The 16,129-nt window shown below is 41.1% G+C and overlaps 1 protein-coding gene across 1 annotated transcript in view; it reads left to right on the top strand.

The window, feature by feature from the left end:
- The window catches only part of tmem117 (transmembrane protein 117), a 44,685-nt gene that overhangs the window by 3,351 nt on the left and 25,205 nt on the right, over positions 1–16,129 (top strand). The gene's annotated exons all lie outside the window — the stretch shown is intronic.

Below are 16,129 nucleotides of genomic sequence, written 5' to 3'. Positions count from 1 at the left end.
CTCCAAACTGATGATGTTTTGCTATTAGCCTTCTCTGTGCTGTATTAGCTTTCCCAATGGCAGCCGGTGCACTGCTGTTGATGCATGGGGTAGTAAACACAGAAGTGAATTGAAGTAGATTGGCTACATACACCAATCAGGCATAACATTCTGACCACTGACAGGTGTCAGAATACACGGTGCATTGCAGTTTGTTGTGTATGGGGCTGCATAGCCACACACCAGTCAGGGTGCTGACCCCTGTCCACTGCTGAAACAATGAGCACGGGAGCATCAGAACTGATTCGATGAATCACGTTTTCTTTTACATCACGTGGATGGCTGGGTGCATGTGCAGGGCTTACCCGGGGAACACCTGGCTCTAGGACGCACTATGGAAAGAACGCAAGCCGGCGGAGGCAGCGTGATGCTTTGGGCAATGTTCTGCTGGGAAACCTTCGGTCCTTCCTTCCTTCCTTGTGGATGTTACTTTGACACGTACCACCTACCTAAGCATTGCTGGTGTACACCCTTTCATGGAAACAGTGTTCCCTGTTGGCTGTGGCCTCTTTCAGCAGGATATTGCGCCCTGCCAGAGAGCAAATTCTTGAGTTCTTTTTTGTGTAGTTCCATTTTGTTATATTTTTTTGCTGGTGGGTGTTTATTATTTAGAGCCTCAGTTTGTTATGGTTAGGTTTTCTGTTAGTTGTATGTTATTTTGGGTTTCTTGTGTTAGGTTTGGGTGTTTCGTGTTTAGTTCCACTTCCTGTTTTATTTTGATAGTGTCGTGTTCCTTGTGTGTTGTATTCAGTTTTGCTTCCCCCTGTCTTGTCTGCGTAATTATGGTCAGCTGTTTTCCCACCTGCTGTCACTCCCCTCATTACCCCTTGTGTATTTATTGTCTGCTCTTGTCTTTGTCCTTTGTCGGGTCCTAAGTCTATATACGTTTAAGTTAACAGTCGTGCTGAGTGTTTTGTATTTTCAAGTTTCTAGTGTTCTAGTCTTTTCGTGTAACTGGCCTGTCCAGCTTAGTCCCTTGTGTTTATTTGTTTAAATAAAGTTTTTGTATAGTTCAGCTCGTGCCCCGCGTCCTGCTTGGAGATCCTCTCTGCCCTGCCTGCAGCACCCAGCCGTGACAGTTTGAGGAGCACAACAAGTTTGAGTTGTTGACTTGGCCTCCAGTCAAGCATCTGTGGGGTGTGCTGGACAAAGAAGTCCAATCCATGGAGGTCGCACTTCGCAACCTACAGAACTTTTCTTGCAGAACTTTGTTTTCTGGATCTGTTGTTAACATCTTGGTGCCGGATACCACAACACACCTTCAGGGGTCTAGAGGAGTCCATGCCTCGACAGGTCAGGGTTGTTTTGGCAGCAAAAGGGGGACCAACATAATATTAGGCAGGTGGTCATGATGCTACGCCTGATCAGTGTATATCAGCAAATTGTCACTGATACCTGATCTAGCTTTCTGAGTCAGGATAGGACCCAAATCGATGCTTCTCCAGTCATTCGTGGTTGCAGCTTAGGTTACAACCACAATTTTTTTCCCCCCACATTTTGTGCTGTTTCCCCCTGGGCCCACAAAAGTCATCATACATCTTTTTTTCACAGATGCAGTGGTTGCATCACATTTAGGTGTGTCAGCATCAGGTTCCAGGTATTGTGTGTGTTTTACAAGAACCTCAGACTAGAACTGAGTCATGGATTTTTTTTTTATGCTATGGTAAGTCAAACTGTCTCGAGTAAAGTAAGTATTAACACTAATGAAGGCTTTGTTCAAGTATAATAGAATATAATAGCAGGATGTTGTTAATTAGACCTGTGTTTTCCTGCTCTGACAGGTTGAGAAGCTCTGCAGGGGAACATGTTAGTCAGCTTTCACATTTCTATGATACATTTCCTCTTCTTTTTCACCAACATGACATTTTTTTTTTCATCTCTTCATACAACTCTGCAGTCCCTCTGTTGCTCGATTGACTTCCTCCTTGTAACTTTCTCTATAAAGGCTGTGACTCCATTCTCATCAGCCACAGCCATTTGTAGTGCTTCCAATTCAACTCGCGCCTTTCATTTCCTGCTCACTTCACAAGTCACTTAGGCCGGATATTATTGGGCACTGTAGTTTATTTTCTTGGATGAACCATTACCGACTATAATTAGAGGACAGAGAATGGTGGCGGGTGCTCAGAGTGATCATCTTCTCTGAACATAAATAGAAAATCTAGAATCCATGATGACATGATAGTTTCAGCAAATGCAGAATCCTCCTATAAGATGGGAAGTGGAACATGGGTTTGAGGACTGTGGTTTTTCTATACTTAGAGAGTTCCTAGATGTAGAAATACCAAAATTCTGTCTTCATTGAATACGTAGAGTCTGTAACAATGTTTTGTTACAGACTCCACTCTGGCCTGCTTGACCAATATACAAACTGGGTCCTTAGAGAATTATTAGGCTGAGATGAGAAAAAAGTTGATTTGATATGCTTTAAATAAAATTATCTCTGAAATAGCATGTCACATTTTGTTATACAGACAAGTAGAGTTGTTCCCACCTTTGAAACCTGAAAGAAAAACAAAAGAGATTTTCTGGGCTCATCAGCCAGTTGTGGTTGGTGACTGTAAACTCTGTGGGTTCATGTTTACCCTACCTGTAGTGTTATCTACCCACGCAGGTGGTTTTTCTATTTTAAGAAATGCAATATGTTGAGAAGTTGGTTAGAACACCAGTGCCACTTTTCAAAATTTTTAAGCCATATCTCAATAAAAATGAGGTTTGTTATAGGAGGTTAGGCTGCTGTAACCACGTCTTGGTCAGGTGCAGTGAAGAGATGAACTCTCTGATTATCATTTAGTTTAGATTAACTAATTGCCCAGTGGTTCTAGATTAATATTTATAGGCTAGTGTTTTTGTCACTGATTCATTTTGATATTCTGGCGTATTGCTTCTTGATGTTGATTCTCCATCAAAAGTTGTCCTTCTGCCACCTGAGAGCTATAAAAAGGTCAGAAAATGAAGAATCATGTGTAATATAAAATCTCATTGCTTTATTTTAGTGGTTCTCTTTCTTGTTTAATTTTTAATAATTGAAATATCTAATGGCAATTTCATACAAAATAACAAAAATGAAAAGGGGGGGTTAAAATTCATTGTAATTGAGTTCTTGCAGCCCACATGCAGTACTGTCTTTGCCCACCAGGGGGACGTGGTCCACACTTTGGGAATCTGATCTAGGAAAAACCCCAAAAACAAAACAGTCTTTTCATTCATCTTCTGAACCACATACCCAGTTTGGTCGGGGCAGTGGATAAAGTCAATTGGCCTGGCAGATGAACACACTCATGTGAACACACTCATGTTCACCCCTGCTGGGGTGTATTAAGAAAACCGTGATTGACAAATACGGCAATATGGCTCATTCCTACATTGAATGCCTTCATTTTAACAGACTGATGAAGCCAGCATGTTATATATTCTAGATCTGAAAGGGATTAAGAGTATTATCCCAAATGTCAGACTGCTCCCCAAGATAACGGTCTCAAAAAACGCCTGCTGCCACTTCATTACAGTCGGGTTAATTGAATTGTATTCATGGTGCACTCGGCAATCAGAAAAGCATTTTTCAAAATTTCTCCAGCGTTTCTTTGAGAAAATGTTCACTGAGTCTATAAAAAGTGAGTTCCGTGATTGATTGATTTGTTTTCCCCCCTCCAAACCAGGACGTGGACATGCTCCAGTATTGTTTGGTCTGTGATTTTAGCCTGTTGTTTAGGTGGTTGTAGCCAACATAATGGCATCATAGTATGTCCTGCTGAATTCAAGTTTTTTGCTAATATAAATTAGATGTTATAGCTGTGGAATTAAAATGTACTGTGCTTTTTATGTGGTGTTATATGTGTATAAATACAAATGGGTCATTTTAACCCATTGCTAAGGTGGCTGCAACATGATGATAGATAAGAACCTTCAGGTACCTGTGTGCCAAGTTTGGCTGTTTTATAGTAAGATTAACTAGAAGTCTCAAAGACTGATAATTAAGGCAAATAAATCCATAACTATCTGTAAGACAAGTTTGTAGGGATTAGAGAGGAACATTTTCATAATTTAGGTCGCACTTAAAGTGGGATTTTTGTGTCTCATTTTAAAATCACAAACTATTTTTTGAGTAAGTGTTGTGGAAGCCCAGTCAGCTTTATGTCAGGCTTTACACTAAGGTCCAGTGTTTCTGGACAACACACAATTGCATTAGCTTGAAGGTACGTAGGACAGAAAGAGTGCAGCTCATTCACAGCCAGGTGCAACTAATGCACTTCAACAAGCTTCTGAACAGATGGTTTGGACTTCTGCGTGTGGGCGTGTGTGTCTGTAAGTGTGAGAGAGTGGAGATATTTTGTGTCCACGTGCATAAATGTGTGTTTGTGTGTGTCTGAGTGAGGCTGTGAGTTGGAGAGGCGAGATATGCCATGCACGACATTTCAGTAGAGCAGTTATGCAATCATAAACCCAGGTAGGGCATAAGAGAAGCACTATAGAAGAGGGCCCACCATAAAATCTATCATCCATTATAATGCTGCCACACGCCCACATGACCCACTTACTGCTCATCGTGATATCCCCACTCCTGCAGATATCAATCTACTGTCTCTTCTACCCTGTGATATGTAAGGAGGCAGAGGGAATGACTTTAGATAGGAACACAATCCATGCAAAGGTCTGAGCATCTTAAAAAAACACTTTGGGGTTACAATCTGAACATTTTTATTCCTGTAGCCACATTTGGAAAAGGGTGTTTTCTGGTTCCCTTTAACCAGAGCTATAGTTCGTTTGAAACTAACACTGTTTCATGCTTAACTTCATAGAAATTTGTCACAAGCCTGGAAGCTGACATTGGTTTTGAAAGGTGACACATGCCCTGCATCATTTATAATTTATGATGGCCTAGAAAATCGGTTGCTGTGAATTACACCCACACCCTTCCTGTTTTTGTGCACTATTTGTCACAATATGTGATTTTTTTTTTTTCCCCTCAGAAACTCATACAGTTTTTTTAAAAAGAAAATCCAGTTGCTGAATAACACTTTATTCAAAATATTTTTAGTTCATGTTGCTGTATAGATTAGGCAGGGATGTGCCAAAGTATTTCGTAGTGAATAAACTCTCAGTGATGAATAACTTGTGTGGGTTTTTTTAAGATGGCATTTGAGGCTCAAGAAACAACCTATCCTGCTCCATTCAGCCACTCAAGGCTATGTTTGCTCTCTAATCGAGTGGGTGCCAGCCAATGACTTCTGGTCATCCGAGGCAAGACTGGCTGTCATTACACATTTGTATTAAATCTTAGGTCATACTGGGTTCTCTGGGATTCATGTCAATGAGTTCCTAATGAAATAAGTGTCGGAGCCCAACTCACTGTTTCATGCCCCTTTCTTTCAAACATGCAAAACATAAATTGATTTCCCTAACATTTGTTATGTGTACTTATTTTTGAGTCCATACTAAGATAACATGACAGTGCAGTTTAAAAATAATAATTTTATTGGAGTTCTCATTTACGCTCTGCACGTCTGGTGGGCAAACTATGTAACATCAACACAAGGCTGAAGGGTGTTTCTCTTGCTTACCATTTTAATTTTGTGTTGTCGGCTGTTATCAATGCCGATACCGATATATCGGTAAATGGCCAATATCAGCAGGTCATTCGGGCTCTAATAAGTGTGTTAAAGGTTAAATGATGTGGAGAATGAAGTACTTATAATGTAAGTTATAAATATTACCTTAAATTTGGTTGTTACATTCTCACTGTCCCTTCTCACTGGGGTCATAAAACACCATGATTATGGTTTTTTATGATATTTATGACAGGCACAGCAAAGCAGTGAAGCTTCATCCTGTCTTTGCAGTAAACGACAGTGCCCGTCTCCTTAATGGAAAAAGTGAAACTGCTTTTGATTTCTCTTTAATGCTACCTCAGTGACCAAATTAGCATAATGTATTCACCTATCTCTCTCCAAGGCTTTGTGAATTCCCAAAGGTAAAATGAAGGGTAATGTTAATTCATGTGAAGCACTGTCCTAACTGGATTAGATCCTACTTTGCATGTTATTACTGACACTTACATTCAATCAAGCGCTGACTGCTCTCCTCCACTTGGATGAGTCTTTTAAGGCTCCGGATATTGTGAACAATGCTAAAAACATAAGTAATGTGAGAGCCCCCCCCCCACTGGTGACAGACCTGTTAAGACTACTGGATGTTCTGTGTGTGTGAGAGAGAGACTGTGAGACTTGATGTTGGCTGCTCTGTTGCTGGAGTGCCTCTCATCCCCCTGTCCCTGGTCTTGATGATTGTAGCCTGCAGGATGCCATCTGGGTTCTGTCATGAGTTATTACTGTGGCAAGCAAAGGCTGACATGGCTTATGTACAGCAGTATGTGGCCGCAGGTCAACGTGGAGTGAGTCTGTGTAGGAGTGAATGTGTGGGTGGCAGGATAGGAGACTTTGCGTGTTATATTTATATGTATGTAGCTATGGGATATTTTACTGTCCGTGTATTTGTCTCTGAGATGATGTTTTGCAGTCGAGCAGAAAATCCTTTCAAAATAAAAGTTTGTTTCCCTGGTTTCTGTCATTGTAAATTTAGGTATGAACAAAAATAAATGCGCCACCTTGGGATTTAGGAGACTGCAAGGTGCTTGATTACCTTCGGCAACCCTCTGTGGAGTGTTTTCGTACCTTTCAGCTCATTGTTTTGGTTTTACAGCCTGCTACTTTACGGCTTTGGTTCATTCCCACCACTCTCATCGTAAGACCAGACATTTAGTTCACTGTTGACTAGCTTTTGTGCATAGCTGAGGATGTAGCAGGTAAAAACACAGCACAGGTTATTTCCCCAGGAAGTTGTGAGACAAAAGCCCAGTTCTATTCTGGCTATTGCACCACCTACTACATTATAAGAGACAGGCCTTGTGGAATTGCACTTGCAGCTGCTGAAGAGTGTCCTTCTCTCCCTTCTTTTTTTATTTTTTTTTTTAGAAAAGCCTATATTGAGCTCTAGAATATAAAAACATATAAAAACTATTTTGAATAAAGTCATTCAACAACAAAACATGTTGAGACATTAGAGAAGAGAGAGGAAAGTGTTGAGACTGAATGGCATCTGAGGGTCTGCTGACTCAAACCTTCGCCCATTAGCCTTCATTATTTTGCAGTATAAACAAAAAATGTTCTTAAGTCTGCCACTGGCTGACTATTGCTGCTCAGTGTCTGAGAGAGAAGGAAACCATGGTTGAATGTACAGCTTATCTTCATAACGTAATAAATGACATTTTTGTTGATTGTGCTGCCCCAAAGTGGCCAAACTGGTCATAATTTTGTGAAATGAAGTTTCTCTTGATTTGATATAAGAACCTCAAAATGAAATATCTTATAAACCTACCGGTCAATATTAAAAAAAAAAAAAAAAAAAAGTATTTAGACAGCACTGAGAGAGATAAAGACACAAAGCAATAATAACAAGAGCAAGCAAACAAAGGAGACCAGCCAAGAGGAAATTGCTTATTTACCTGAAGTGCACGACTCCAGATCCAAGCCATAAATAACAAAATGAACCAGACTTTCACACCGCTTTACTGGAACAGGTACAGTGGTACAGTGGCCTAGTTGCCAGCTCTCTGTGTCTCGGCTCTACTTGCTGCAGTCTCCCTGTGGAGGGAGTTCTTTTGTCACTTCCCACCTCTGATTTATTATCCATATGCTTAGTTACAGAGGTGTTCGGCTCTGGGGACATTAGTAGCTATAGCGGTTTCAACAAACATACCCTCACCCCACCAACCAGCGATGCTATAAATGTGTGATGTGATGAATGGGTTTGCTCCTGTTCACATGCTCGGCTGCAGATGGAGAGGAAACTTAGGCTTTCTGATCTGTTTTTTTTTTTTTTTCTTTCTTTCAGGGAAAATGCTCATTAAGATCCCTAAGGGGGCAGGATTGTTGTTCTGAGGCTTGAAATCCAAACAAGATACAGTAGTGCTGCATACTGAAACCTAAAATAGATGAAAGTGCATACGCAAGAAGTGGGGAGGGGGGGGGTGTTAGCCTCACAGCTTGCATATAATGTGTATGAATAGATGACTTGAATACAGAGCAATGTTTGTGATCAAAAGACTGTGCCATCTGGACTTCAGGTACCAGTATGACTTTTTTTGTTTTGTTTCAAACAGCAGTGTTTACCTGTGGCATTGTTAAAGCTGATCACATTTTCCACGGGCAGTGTCTACTTCTTTCCACTGCAGTCAAAATATTTGAACAGGTAATTGAGAAGACTGTAACAGGAATCGCACTTCCCATAATTAACAAATAACAGGTACCTAACAGGACTATATTTAATTGTCCACCATTATTTAAGCAAGACTCAAGCTTGTGTTATGCCTTTTCACAATGTCAATCAATGAGATGTTAGCTGTGCACAGATTTTACCAGGCACAGCTTCAAAGCACAAACAAGGATAAGACCACTGCACATTTATTGACTTGTCAGATGTATTTTAGATTTTTAACAAAATGTTTTTGTAATACAGAACAGACAATAATTAAATTGATTTCAATTCAGTTTTATTTATATAGTCCCAAATTACAACAACAGTTGGCTCAAGGCAACAGTAATGCAGTCTTACTTTGTTGTATTGATCACAAATGGTCAGTCACAGCACTGTCCTTTATCATTCTTCTTGCACAGTAATACAGTTTGCTAGCAGACATGGCAAGATAATTGTACTGTTATCATATCATCTCTGCCGCTGGCACTGTAGCAGCAGTGAAGCTGGATTCATGCTCCAGTACTTTTGTCCATTTGCAAAGGTCTTGGGTAGGTGCTCGTGGCATGGTGTCGATTGCTGATTGCGTGAAAAGTTAGCTTGGAACAGGGAAGAGAAAGTTCTACTATACACACTACTATACTACACTATACTACTGTACTGCTATACTACAGTTCTTTGTCTGTTATGCCACCTGTCTTCTCCATGGCAGGGGCTAAGCTACACCTGTCACTAAGATGAGAGCTGGCTCTATATATGTTTGTCACTGCTCCCAAGTGACAGGGTCTGCAAAGCTCATCTCACTACCATGCCAGGACCGTAATACAACCAAGGTAACTTAAGGTAACTAGCCGAAAACATGTTTGGCTCAACTAAATCACCCAGTTACCCCAATCCTCCTGCTGGCTCTGCAGCAGAACCTTCTGTATCGGCCTTGTTTCCACGCCTGCAGCTTCCTCTGGAATTGCTCACCAGGCAAAATGTACAGCACTGGATCCAGGCAGCTGCTTACACTGAAAGAGGATGCTGCCATATATGTTGATGTTGAAGGAGGCCTTTTTGAACTGACAGAAGATCTGTATGTTTGTGATGTGGGGCGCGTTCAGGGTAACGTAGAGGGTGAAAGGCAGTGTGAGGATCCATGCTGAGTCGCACAGAACCAGGTTAAACAGGAAAATTTTGTTGCAGCTTGAGGTTTTCCTAAAGCAGGTGTAGTTAATTAGCACTGCTAGGTTTCCCAGGATGCCCACCGGAACAGTGAAAATGAAGAGCACCAGCAGGATGTAGCAGTACCACTGGCTATTCTCAAAATAGCTGCATAATTCTGTTGATTTAAGGACAAGAAGTAGTCAGTTTTACTACCATATTCTTGTAATAGATTATGTTTTTAAAGGGGGGTCAGTGGTCAGCATAACCAGATTTTGATCAGATACCGTGGAGGGACATTTAAATTTGTGCCTGAACCTTCAGACTCAAGATATCAAGGATCACACCCATGTTTTATCATCTAAGACAGCGTTCCCTTCACCAAAGAAGGAAAAAATGTCAAAGTGTCAACGCCACTAGCATCCTAATAAAATGCCATCCTCGTCCTGCTCACGTTAAGCCTCATCTCTTGAACTGATGTCAGTGCTGAAGTCATGCTTATTTATTAGTGATATTGTTACCATTTCTTATTGTCAGCAGATTAGACACGCGACTCTCCTGTCTCCGGATAGCCAAGTGTTGATACTGTTCAAATATGTTAAAATGTAGCGTGAATGAAAATGACTTTTTTACACAAACAGTAGTAGAAACACTAATTTTAATGTTTTTGATCTCTCTTCTGTGACTAAAGCGTCTTTGTTTTAGCTAGGATTGTTCACTTGAATTGAGGAAAACGGTTGACAGCAATCTGCAATCTACTGACATCTAGTGGTGAAAGTATTACACACTGTAACTTTAAGACTTCTGGAAAATGCTGCATCCTTATATTCAGTAGATTCTTCCATAATCAAGCTGTTATTTGTTTCATTAACTCTGCTGTTAAGGCCTGCACTTAGAGCGTACTTAAAGTAAGATATGTCTCCCCACTCTTTCTCTCAGGGCTCCGTATATTTACACATATAGTCTCTGAACATCACTCATCAGTGTTTCTAGGAAGAAAATGTTTGATTGTCTGCTGTAAAGACAATGAAACCTGGGGGGATGATTTTCTCCACCGTGTCAGTCTGTTTGCACTTAATCAGAGATCAAACATTCATTTTGTTCAGGTGAGCGGATCTTTAATAATTCATGTCATCCTCTTAGCGCCCTCTGAAGAGGAGAACAGAAAAATTTCACATTCTTTGGTTGTGTAAAATGTGTACGCTGAAATATTCATCACACAGGGATGTGGTACGTTGTAAGTAATACATTGATAAAAGTGCTCTGTATCATGAAGACACTGTTACTAAAGCTAATTTGAAATGTACTGTTTTAACTTATAAAAGCCTGTTTCCTTTCTAGTTTCATTTCAAAGCCGTACAAGAAGAAGAAGCTACTTTTGGCTGCTGCCTTAGTCACAAAGGGTCGCCACAGCAGGCAGCTCCACATGTTTGGCAGTTTTATGCCGAATGCCCTTCCTGACGCAACCCCCAAGGGATTTGTGTCTCCTCCCAGAATCGAACTGGGAATCTTTTGTTTGTTAGCACTTGAGTTCTTGAATTGAGTAGAAAGGTGCGATATAAATACCAGTCCATTTACCAAATATGTAAACAGCTACACTTGACTTACAAGCCTTATGTTAAATATTACAGGTTAATTTACATTAAAATAAGCTTATTAATTAAAGTAATTGAAGTTCATATTTGATCTTACCTTCTTTGCTTGCTGAGGTCCTGTTAATGTTGACTATCATGATGAATGGATCACATCCCAAGCTGGCTTCAGTTGCTTCACCACCAACGGTTTGCTTCTCGTGTGGCTGCGGTGCACTGCTTTATCTGTGTGTGTGTGTGTGTGTGTGTGTGTGTGTGTGTGTGTGTGTGTGTGTGTGTGTGTGTGTGTGTGTGTGTGTGTGTGTATACATACACGCAATACCACAAACAGAGGATTAAACCAAAGTACTGTTTAAATATCGGACATAATTGCTTTTTCACATGCGGCAGTGCATGCGGTTAATTGTTGATATCTGTTAGTTTTTACTGTTTGTGTTTCTACCGTCTGTGTGGACCGTACCGTAAGTGGATTATGATTTTATAACCCGAGCACTTCCCGGAGATATCAAACAGAGATGGAGACTGGTGACCATAAATCCCAGCACTTGGAATGCTTTGATTGCCCGAGACAATCTGGACTGACAGGCATGCAAGAAAAAATGACGCAGTCAGCTTCCCAGTATTCAGTTTATTAGGTACACTTAGCTTGCTCTCATTCAGTCTAGGACAACAGCCCTGCACCATTTGCTGCACTGACAAAGGTTATACTATTCATTTATTATTAATACTTTTTAAGAAAGGGGTTGATTCAAATTGGAAATAATTTTGGATTAAGTAGTTTTGAACTTCATAGCATTAGAAGTACATTATGTTTGGTATGAATATGGTAGAAACTGGACAAAACTCTAAAAACATCTGTTTTTTTGTTTTTTTCCACAAATGCAAATAGTTTTGACACACACACAGATTTAACAGTGTGCAGTGTCAAAGTATCACCAGTAGATGGAGGGAGAGCTACATCATTGATTCAGATGGAAACTACTTGAGGAAAGGCGGGCATGATGTCATCACAAACAGAACTTCAGTAATAGCTTCAGAGGAATGACACTGTAAACGCTGTGGATCAGAATGTGGTAGCACTCCTGTCTGTGTGTCTGTGTGTGTGTCTCTCTCTCTGTCTTTTTTTTTTTTTTAAGCCTGTGTTTATGTGTGTGGCTTCCTTGTCCATGTGTGGCGGTGGTGTTGTTGTTGTTGTTGTCCCCAGCTGGGCCGAGCCTTGCAGTAGACATTACTCATGAATCACTCCTTATCGGGGTCCTCTACGGTAGGGAGTTGCGGTGACTCAAAAGGCTTGGCTGAATAGCCTCGAATCACCCCCAAGTTAAATCCTGCCCATATAGGCAATGAGAGGACCCTGTGTTCGATGGCACGGCATGCTGCTTTAAAAGTCAGATGTGCCGATGCACACTGTGCATCTACATCTAAGCGAGGACTCACTGGCACCGGAGGCAATTAAGTTCACCCATGCAAGTCAATTCAATTATGCAACTGTGATGAGCCCTGAAATACCACAGAGCAAGACGTATGGTGTGGCCTCACACCAGGCCACTTTGCTTTTGCTTCAACCCTCGCCCAAATTTAGAGGTTGAATAATGTTATCGATGGAACTTGCAGTTTTCTATTCTCTGCAGTGCGTGCAAAAAAAAAAAAAAAAAAGTTTTTACTAATACAGCAGGATCCAAAAGTATTGGAACAGTGAGGCCAATCCCTTTATTTTTGCTGTAGACTGAAAACATTTGGGCTTGATATAAAAAAAAAAAAATCAATGAGAGACAAAAGATCAACATCAGTTATATTTCCAGGTGTTAACATCTGGATCTGATAGTTCAGAAGATGGAACCTTTTGTCTGAACCCACCCATTTTTTCCTGTGAGCAAAAATATTGGAACAGATAAACTTAAAATAGATTAAGGTGACTGACTGACTGAGGACCTTTCATGCCTATGTGGCATATTGGGCGGCAAAAGATCGCCACAGGGCTCGGTCTTGTGCCCGTGTTTCGGCTTCTTCCAATGGAATATTCGATGTTCTAAGGTCTTGGTAAAATGACCTTCGCCAGGTATTGCGGGGGCGTCCTCGGGGTCTTTTGGCACCCGGGGGCTGCCAGCGCACCGCTATCTTCGGGATCCTTGAGTCATCCATGCGAAGGACATGGCCGGCCAGTCGGAGTCTTCGACGTGCGACGATGTTGTGGAGTTTGACCGAGCCGCTCCTTTGCAGGACCTCTTCGTTGCTGATGTGTTCGGTGTAGTGGATCTTCAGAATCCAGCGAAGGCACCGTTGTTGGAAGACGTCCAGCTTGGTGTTGATGCTGGCCGAAGACTTCCAGGTCTCGCTGGCGTAGATGGCAGTTGGGATGACTATTGAATTCAGCAAGCGGAGCTTGATCTTGAGGGAGATGGTCGGGGAGGACCAGATCTTGTTCATCCTCCAAAATACCACGGCTGCCTTCCTGATGCGGCACTTGACGTCCACCTCCGCGTGGACGTCAAGTGCCGCATTAAGGTGAATAAGACTTAATATTTTAGTTGCAATAACTGCATCAAGCCTGTAATCCACTGACATCACTAAACATTTGCATTCTTCTTAAGTGATGCTTTTCCAGTTTGGTTATAGCTTTCTTTAAATTGACAGACACAATGTTTCTGTAAACTTCTGAGTTTGTTGTACTGCTGACATCTTTCCTGACATCATCGATGATTAATGATTAATGAGCCCGTCCCAGAAGAAGCCATGCATGCCTAAGCCATGACATCACCTCCACTGTGTTTCACAGATTGTATGTTTGGGATCCTGAGGTCTTCTGTGAACAGTAGATTGGGATACCTTCACTCCTGCACTCTGGAGGTTGTTGCTGATGTTTTAGTGTCTTACAGTACTTACAATGTTTCTGTCATCAACTGCTGTTGTTTTCCTTGGTCTACCTGTTTGACATTATATATATCTACAGTACCAATCAAAAGGTTGGACAGACTTACTGATTCATATGAATGAATGTATATATGTATGTACATATAGATAGAGTACATTTTCTGCAGAATTTTCACTCATTATAACCTCACTTTAACTCAACACCCCTTTCCACTCCTTAGGCATGTCAATCTCTTGGTTTTTTTATGTGCACAGTGGAAAAAAACTGACAGCGAGCAAGCAGAGATCGAACAGCATGTAAAACTGTTCAAGAGTAAACCAGCCAGGCTGTAATGGGAAAATAAATGGAGCATTCTGCTTTGCTGTCTCTCTCTCTGGCTGTGTTTGTGTGTGTGCTTGTGAGCACAAACACAATGAGCTCTTCAGGGAGCTGTAACTCAAAGGGACGCTGACTGAGCTCGAGGAGAGGGAAAACAAAGAGTTGTTCCTGGGAAGATGGCCGCTTCTGGCACTGGATCACAGCTCACAGAGATGAAGCAGAGAGAGAGAGAGAGTGTGTGTGCGCACAAACTGCTATAAACAGCGGAAATAGAGTATTATAGCCAAGCTTACTCATCCAGGATTCCTTAATTAACACTCAGCAGAATTGCCTTGATGCAGCTGATGGGTGGGGACATTCATTAACTGACTGTCAGATGCTTTGAAGTTTTCTTAGAATTGTTTTTTTAATTTAAAGTGGCCCTTCACATTATTTTTAACATTTAGTTCTGCTCCCTCACCATGGCAGCTGACGTTCTTGTGATGTCAGCATTACGTCACATCCTGGGCCTGGAGCACAGACAGTATAAAAGTTGGACATAGCTGCCATGATGTCCTGCATTGATTTCTGAAGTCCCATTTTGAATCCTGGAGATGAACATTTCCGCTGTGGCCATTGTGGTTGCAAAGAAAGTGCATGTGATTTGGGGGGGCGGGGGGCGGGTGGGGGGTAGATTCACGACACAAGTAATCCTTCATTTTGAAACACAGTATTACCAAGATATATAAAATAGACTACAAAAGTGCTTACAGAGGTCAAGTCAGAAAGCTGCTTTCCCATAGACTGGAACTCTTTATTTGCAACTACAGCTGTCGCCATCTAGTGGCCTTCAGATGAAATGCAGCTGTGAGTTGTTTTAACATTGGCTTCATTTTTCGACCCGGAAGCTACGTCCATGTTTTATACTGTTTGCAGTCTGGAGTCTAAACATTTGTTACAGAAAGTCACTGTTACGAGTGCGTAACAGTGTTTTTCCTGCATAAAGAAATTTTTTGTGCATGCCTCACATAATTTGCATTGTAATACAATTATTTGTTAATTGGGTTTACTTTACTTAAATAGTAATAATAATAATAATAATACACATTTTTGTTCAGAGTAAAGGCCAGAAATGACAAGATATGCTTAGATTTCTGTCATATAAGGATACGCACACTAATGGATTTTACTTTGTGTGGGTTAATTGTGTTTTTGTGCTGAGTCACCCCTCCAAAAGGCCAGTTCTGAGCCAGGAAAAACCCTTAATGAGCACATTTCAGTTGGAATTGATTATTGAAAATGAGATTTTCAATACCGCTAATTACAATGGCGCTGAGGTATGTCATCTTTATTAGCTAATATTTATATGGATGTTCTGAGCAGAGCTGCCAAAAAACAAATTTGCTTGCATTTGTATAGCACTTTTACCCAAAGTGCTTTATAATTTGCCACTCATTCATCCGTTCCATTCTCATTCACTTAGACGCTAAAGGCAGCAAACCAAGGACACTTCAAGCCAGCAGCGCTGTTATTCAGAGATGACACAGGCTCCTGAACTAGTCTACTAATGCTTTTGTTGAGATTCTAAAAAGTCAAACAAAATGATACTGTTGGAGGCGATATATATTTTTTTAATGAAGAGAGTGAAGGCTCTGATCAGTTTCATTAATCATCTCTTGTGATCCCTCCAACTTTATTAATGCACGGTGTAGAATCTCTTGGGTATCTTTTTAATTATATTTAAGTGTCATTTATTTTGTTTAAAAAGTCAATTTGACCCAGGTGTGATGGTGGTAGTAAGAGCTGCAGTAAATGTACAAAGCAGATTGCTTCTGTTATGTGAGCACTTTGGGGGGGGGGGGGGGGGGGGGGTGGTGGGGATAGTTAAAGGTCTTTGATAGGTGTTTGTGCAATTATCATTATGCACGTCTTG

Source organism: Archocentrus centrarchus, chromosome 6 (genome assembly GCF_007364275.1).
Source record: "Archocentrus centrarchus isolate MPI-CPG fArcCen1 chromosome 6, fArcCen1, whole genome shotgun sequence".
Taxonomy (NCBI): domain Eukaryota; kingdom Metazoa; phylum Chordata; class Actinopteri; order Cichliformes; family Cichlidae; genus Archocentrus; species Archocentrus centrarchus.
The sequence above is the reverse complement of the archived record's forward strand: the minus strand, read 5'-3'. Positions and strand labels throughout refer to the sequence as shown.